The sequence below is a fragment of the Helianthus annuus genome, chromosome 13 (assembly GCF_002127325.2).
Source record: "Helianthus annuus cultivar XRQ/B chromosome 13, HanXRQr2.0-SUNRISE, whole genome shotgun sequence".
In the NCBI taxonomy this organism is placed as follows: Eukaryota; Viridiplantae; Streptophyta; class Magnoliopsida; order Asterales; family Asteraceae; genus Helianthus; species Helianthus annuus.
In genome coordinates this window covers 45,631,656-45,638,169 of record NC_035445.2, presented here as the reverse complement: position 1 = coordinate 45,638,169, position 6,514 = coordinate 45,631,656, and the positions used below count along the sequence as shown (strand labels likewise).

General features: G+C 41.9%; 1 non-coding gene across 1 annotated transcript; it reads right to left on the bottom strand.

Annotated features, from left to right (window-relative positions):
• Positions 1-1,641: 1,641 nt before the first annotated feature.
• Positions 1,642-1,748, bottom strand: LOC118486165. The gene has a single exon (XR_004878021.1). It is a non-coding gene; the product is annotated as a small nucleolar RNA R71 (small nucleolar RNA).
• Between the last annotated feature and the right edge of the window lie 4,766 nt (positions 1,749-6,514).

Below are 6,514 nucleotides of genomic sequence, written 5' to 3'. Positions count from 1 at the left end.
GGTCTTGCCCTTGTTCAGCGTTTAGAGGTCCTGCTTGGGACCTGGGTCAAATTTAGTAGGATCTCCTTCAATGCCCATAGGTATTGGATGGCGGGGATTCAAACTCTTTGACCCCCTCATAAGTTAACTACTATTAAAACTATAACCCGGCTATTTAGGACTGTATCCCTGCTGACTCAGACTACTTAGCCGAGGGTAACGTCACCGCCAAAAGCGGGGCCTACCACAATTTGCATTAATAACTTAATTCATTATCTTTCAATAATCCGACCCTTTAGGATTGTATCCTTGCTGACTCAAACTACTGGGTTGAGGGTAACGTCGCCTTCAAAAGAGGGGCCTACTACAATAACTAAGATAATCTCGTAAACAAGTGCAAAAGTGCAAAAATAATCAAAGGTTATACTAATACACATGTCGGATCCAAGTGATTCATCTTGTCTATCTGTTTTTATTTTATTTTTTATTTTTCAGCATTTAGTTAGTTTTTATTTTCTTAGTTTAAAAACATTTCTCTAACCTTTTTGATTTGATTAGACGTTGAGGATAAACCGGTATTAAAAGCTCTTGTGTCCTTGGACGACCTCGGTATCTTACCAACACTATACTACGTCCACGATGGGTGCACTTGCCCATATGTGTGTTTAGTGTTAGTGAATATCGTGTTTTATAAATTTAAAACTTGGCTAAAAGTGTAAAAAGGGGCTTAAATACTCATCAAAATAATATTACACTACACACGCATCAAGTTTTTGGCGCCGCTGCCGGGGACACAAGGATTTTAAGAAAGTTAGGAATCAGCGGCCTAATCATATTTTTATTTTTCTTTAATTTTTTTAGGATTTTTTTTAGTTTTTCAGCTTCTGCAGAGCTCAGCACGGGGCCGTGCCTGGTCGGACACGGGCCGTGCTCAGCATCATTACTGGCAGTTTTTGTTTTTTCAAGTTACAGAAGGCTGACCACGGGGCCTTGCCGGTGCAACACGGGGCCGTGTCCAACTTCCAGTAACTGGGATCTGAAAAACAATCACTGTAATTCCGACCACGGGGCCGTGTTCGCTCAACACGGGGCCGTGGTGAACCTTCTGACCAACATTCTTTTCTGTTTTTATTGCAGGACTTGGAACCCGACGCCAACCTCACATAGTGTATGAGCTCCAGTTCCAATAAAGACATAAAAGAACCATTAGAAGAACCCGAACGCTTTCTCAGAAAAAGGTTAAAAGCCAAAAATCAAGAGAAGGTTTCGGGCGATCCACCTTCAATGGCGGACCAACGCACCCTTATGGATTATCTACGGCCCACCGTAGGTAATCTAGGCGCCGCTATCAATGCTCCGAATGTCGAAGCCAATAACTTCGAGCTTCGACCGCATTTGATACAAATGCTCCAAAACTCCGCAACCTTCCACGGGCTTGCGGACGAGGATCCCCATCTACATATAACTAATTTCTTAGAAATATGTGATACCTTTCGGATCAATGGAGCATCAAACGACGCCATCCGCCTCCGTATGTTTCCATTCTCACTAAAAGACCGAGCGAAAGCTTGGCTCAACGCCCTCCCAGCTGGTTCGGTAAACACCTGGGATGAACTAGCCCAAAAATTTCTATATAAGTATTTCCCTCCTGCTAAAACTGCTAAATTAATGGCTGAAATTAATACATACTCACAAGAGGACGGGGAATCCTTATATGAAACTTGGGAAAGGTTCAAGGAGCTATTACGCAAGTGTCCCCATCACGGCCTCGCAATATGGCAACAAGTGTCCACTTTCTACAATGGATTGTTGCCACACACTAGGCAGACACTTGATTCTAGCTCCGGGGGACTTCTAGGTAACCGACGCCCACATGAAATATATAATCAGATTAAGGAAATTGCTCAAACCAATTTTCAATGGCACACCCCCCGGGGAAATAAGTCTATCGCCCCGGGCGCCCATAAAGTCGACGAAAGCACTTCTTTACAAGCCTAAATCGAGGCTCTTTCTTCGAAAATAAAAAAATTAGAAATGACAAAAACAGTCTCGGTTATGGCTTGTGAAGGGTGTGGTGGGTCACATGAAAATTGGAGTTGCATGAAAGAAACGGACGATCAACAAGAAATGGTAAACTACATTGATAATAGACCTAGGCCGTCGGGTCCTCCAACGGGAACTTACAACCAAGGATGGCGAAACCACCCAAACCTTGGTTGGAGGGAACCCGGCAATAGTAGTAACCAACAAACCCAACGAACAAACTTTCAGCAATCAAGAAATGAGTCACAAAATTTCACTCAACAACAAGGTGGACGAGAAAGGCTCGAAGATACTATATCTCGCCTTGTCTCTGACACTGATAAGAAAAACTCGGAAAGATATCTACAATTAGAGTCTAATTTTAGGAATCAACAAGCTAGCATTCAAAACATAGAAAAACAAATAAATCAAATAGCTCAAAACTTTTCCGAGAGACCGCAAGGCGCATTACCTAGCAATACCGAAACAAACCCAAAGGCGCAAGTTCACCTCATCACACTACGAAACCGCACCGTAGGGCCTGCAGAAGTACCGCCACCTACGGAAGAAACAATGCCAACACCTCTGCAGGAAAAGAACTCTCCTCCATCACCAGAGCCTACCAAGGCTCCTCGAGTTCCGTACCCCGGTAGGTTAATTCGTCAAAAGACCAATGAGCAATTCGCAAAATTCGAAAGTCTGTTAAAACAATTGCATGTCAATATTCCTTTTATCGAAGTCCTAACCCAAATGCCCAAATACTCTAAATTTATGAGGGACTTCCTTACACATAAAAAGAAAATTGAAAATTTTCAATTAGTTAATTTAGGCGAAGAATGCTCTGCCCTCGTACTCAATAAACTACCCTAAAAGAAAATCGATCCCGGAAGTTTCACGATTCCATGCTCAATAGGGGAATCGCCCGTTCGCAATGCCTTGGCCGACCTAGGGGCTAGCATTAACCTCATGCCCTCATCAATGTTCAAAAGGCTTGGCTTGGGAGCCACGAGCCCTACAAAGATAAGCATACAACTCGCTGATCGATCCGTCAAGTTCCCACAAGGTGTCATCGAGAATGTCTTGGTAAGGGTAAGCAGATTCGTTTATCCAGTTGACTTTGTCATACTCGATATGGAGGAAGACACCGAGGTCCCCCTTATACTAGGGAGACCCTTCCTTGCCACAGCACAAGCAGTGGTAGACATGAATGACGGGACACTCACTTTGAGGTATGGGGATGGTGAAGTGAAGTTCGGAGTTGGGAAAAGAATAGAGGACGACGACCCAGTAAACTACATAAAGGTTATTGATTCAAGCTTGGATGCTGCTCTCCGACGGTGTAACATGGGAAGCAAGGCATCCCACTCAGAAGATATATAGCCTCAAATCGGGTCTAGCCAAGGACCCTTATAAACGTGGCGCACCACGGAGGCATTCCGCGGAACTATCCTTAATTTAGTTTAATCTTTTAGTTTTTGCAGAATAAAACACACTCATGGTGGTAATGGATGAAAAAGGGAACGAGAAAAATGGAACCATGCACGAAGAACAGGGCAACCCGACAAAAATCTCCATCACAGAAGGCTCAACACGGGCCGTGCCCAACCAACACGGCCCCGTGCTGAGCCCCCTGCAGAAAATCACCCAGTTCAGGTAACTGGACACGGGCCGTGTTCAGCGGACACGCCCCCGTGTCCAGGCTTCTGTTTCAATTCTGTAATTTTTGTTACTGGCACTTGACCACGGGGCCGTGCCCGGTCAACACGGGGCCGTGTCCAAGATGCCAGTAACATAAAACTTTCCTTTTTAACCCACTTTTACACATTCTAATCAACCAAACACTTTATTTTTGGACACATTGAGGACAATGTGTAATTTAAGTGTGGGGGGGATGCTAAAACCTTGAAATTTTGCAAAATCCTAAACACAAGCCTTACACAAAACTCTATTGGAACCGCTAAACACCCCAAATTTTTTTCAAAAACTTTTTCATTTTTTTTTATTTACTTGTCTTAGTTTAAGTTGGGAATAACAAGTTCTAAAAAGGTTATATTTTTACAAGTTTACAACCGATAGCGTCATGATAAAAAGAACCAACACAAGAAAATTATGAAACGGCATGACAAGCTTAGTTAAAAATTCGATTATATATACTTGGTCACATTAAAAACCCATTCCCACAAAAGTGAGTTTTGAGCCTTTATTGAGCATAAAAATACACATATTTAGATTAAATGCTCATTTTTCGTTTCTTGTGTGAATAGCCGCTCGGTTCTTACAAATCTAGAACTTGCCACGACGATACATTCCCGGTCCTTACTAACTTAAACCCAAGTAAGTAAATGATGGAGGCATTAGGACTAACCATTTTTCTTTCAAAACCATTATTTTTCATTTTTTACCTACCCAAAATCCCCCTAGATAGCCCCTTTGAGCCTAAACCTTTCATTTCATTACCCCAAAACCCTTTTTACCCACCAAAAACCTTTTTATTATTTTTTTTTCACCCTTTATTTTAGTAACAAGCTCGCTTTTTCGTAAACTCACCTTTTTATGTGACGATGAAAAAAAAATGATGATGAAGTCAAAAACAAACAAAAGCTATAAAAGCTTGTTTGGAGAAATACTGCAAAATAAAAAAAAAGTCACTAAAAACAAGGTACTTCACGAAAACCGACGCTTGTTACGATTTTCGCCCTTTTTACTAACCACTAACCAACCACCCACCTTTAACCCAAGCCTAACCCTTCACCCTAAAAGTCCTCTTGATATTTACAAAGGTAAAAAGTTAAAAAGGAGGAGGATTGATTGCTTGGCAAGCCTATGGAAGGCGTAAGTTCCATGTCGCTCTCGAGTGATTCACTAAAAATATACACCTTCGGCCGAGTGTTGAGTGATCTCCCGTGAGGTATGTGAACTTGTATATAAATGGAATTTTAATAAGGCATGCTATGCCCAAATAAGTAATTCATCTTATGAAAAGTTCAAAATAAACCATAACGAATAGGATTGTAAATAAATAAAAATAAAACCTATAAAAACCTTGGATTCCCGACACTCTAGGACAAGCTAAAAACTTCTCTTCTACCTATTCCATTTGGGAGTGTAAGCCACATTTAAAGAGTTTTGCTTGAGGACAAGCAAAAGTTCAAGTGTGGGGGTATTTGATGTGTGTAAAATGCAACATATAAATCACATCAATTAAGGCATAAAACTAACCCTTTTTAAGTGCTAATGTTGGAAAAAGAGTGTTTTTGTCTTCCTTTTGTATTTTCAGGATGAAATGAGCTCAAAATCACAAAAGAAGCAAAAAGACAACTAATTCTACCATAAATACAAGAAAAGGAACAAAAGTAGACTGCCCGGACCCTCAACGGCACCTCCCAAAGCAAAGGAGAAGAAACAGAGTCTGAACACGCCCCGTGTCCAGCGAACACGGGGGCGTGCCCAGGAAGCAGCAGAAAAGACAAACCAGTAGAAGCTTCCATTGCCCACCACGGGGTCGTGTCCAGCGGGCACGGGGGCGTGGTGAAAGTACAGCAGGCGCATTAATTGTAATTCGCAATTACAATTAATGAAGAGAGAGAATGTCAGACGGACACGGGGCCGTGTCCAGCCTTCTGTTCAGCCTATAAATAGAGAAGCTTGGCTTCATTTTCTCTCATCCCTTGGCACACCACCTCTCTCACACCTCATCCACCACCCACCACCACCATAACACCATCATCCACCACCATCATCCATTGTCCATCGTAGAGTGTGTGAGTCGTCTCGGGATCCAAGATTGATCGTAAGAGTTCTTGACAATCAAGGCCATGTTTTCCTAAGTCTCTTACATCACTTGGTGAAGACAAGTGTTTAGTATAATACTTTTTATTTTTAATCTTTTGCACTTTTTATTTGGTTTTGTATTAATGACTTTAATAACTAGTTACTTATGTTGAAGGTGATCTTTCCTTATCGTTTGTCCGTGGTGTCTTGGCATTATTTTACTGTCTATATAAAATAAAAGATTTTCACCATTCATATCTCCACGGTCTATATGGAGGTATGTTGGCTACCTGGTCGGGGGTTAAGGGAACGGTTTGGTAAGGGTCTTGCCCTTGTTCAGTGTTTAGAGGTCCTGCTTGGGACCTGGGTCAAATTTAGTAGGATCTCCTTCAATGCCCATAGGTATTGGATGGCGGGGATTCAAACTCTTTGACCCCCTCATAAGTTAACTACTATTAAAACTATAACCCGGCTATTTAGGACTGTATCCCTGCTGACTCAGACTACTTAGCCGAGGGTAACGTCACCGCCAAAAGCGGGGCCTACCATAATTTGCATTAATAACTTAATTCATTATCTTTCAATAATCCGACCCTTTAGGATTGTATCCTTGCTGACTCAAACTACTGGGTTGAGGGTAACGTCGCCTTCAGAAGAGGGGCCTACTACAATAACTAAGATAATCTCTTAAACAAGTGCAAAAGTGCAAAAATAATCAAAGGTTATACTAATACACATGTCG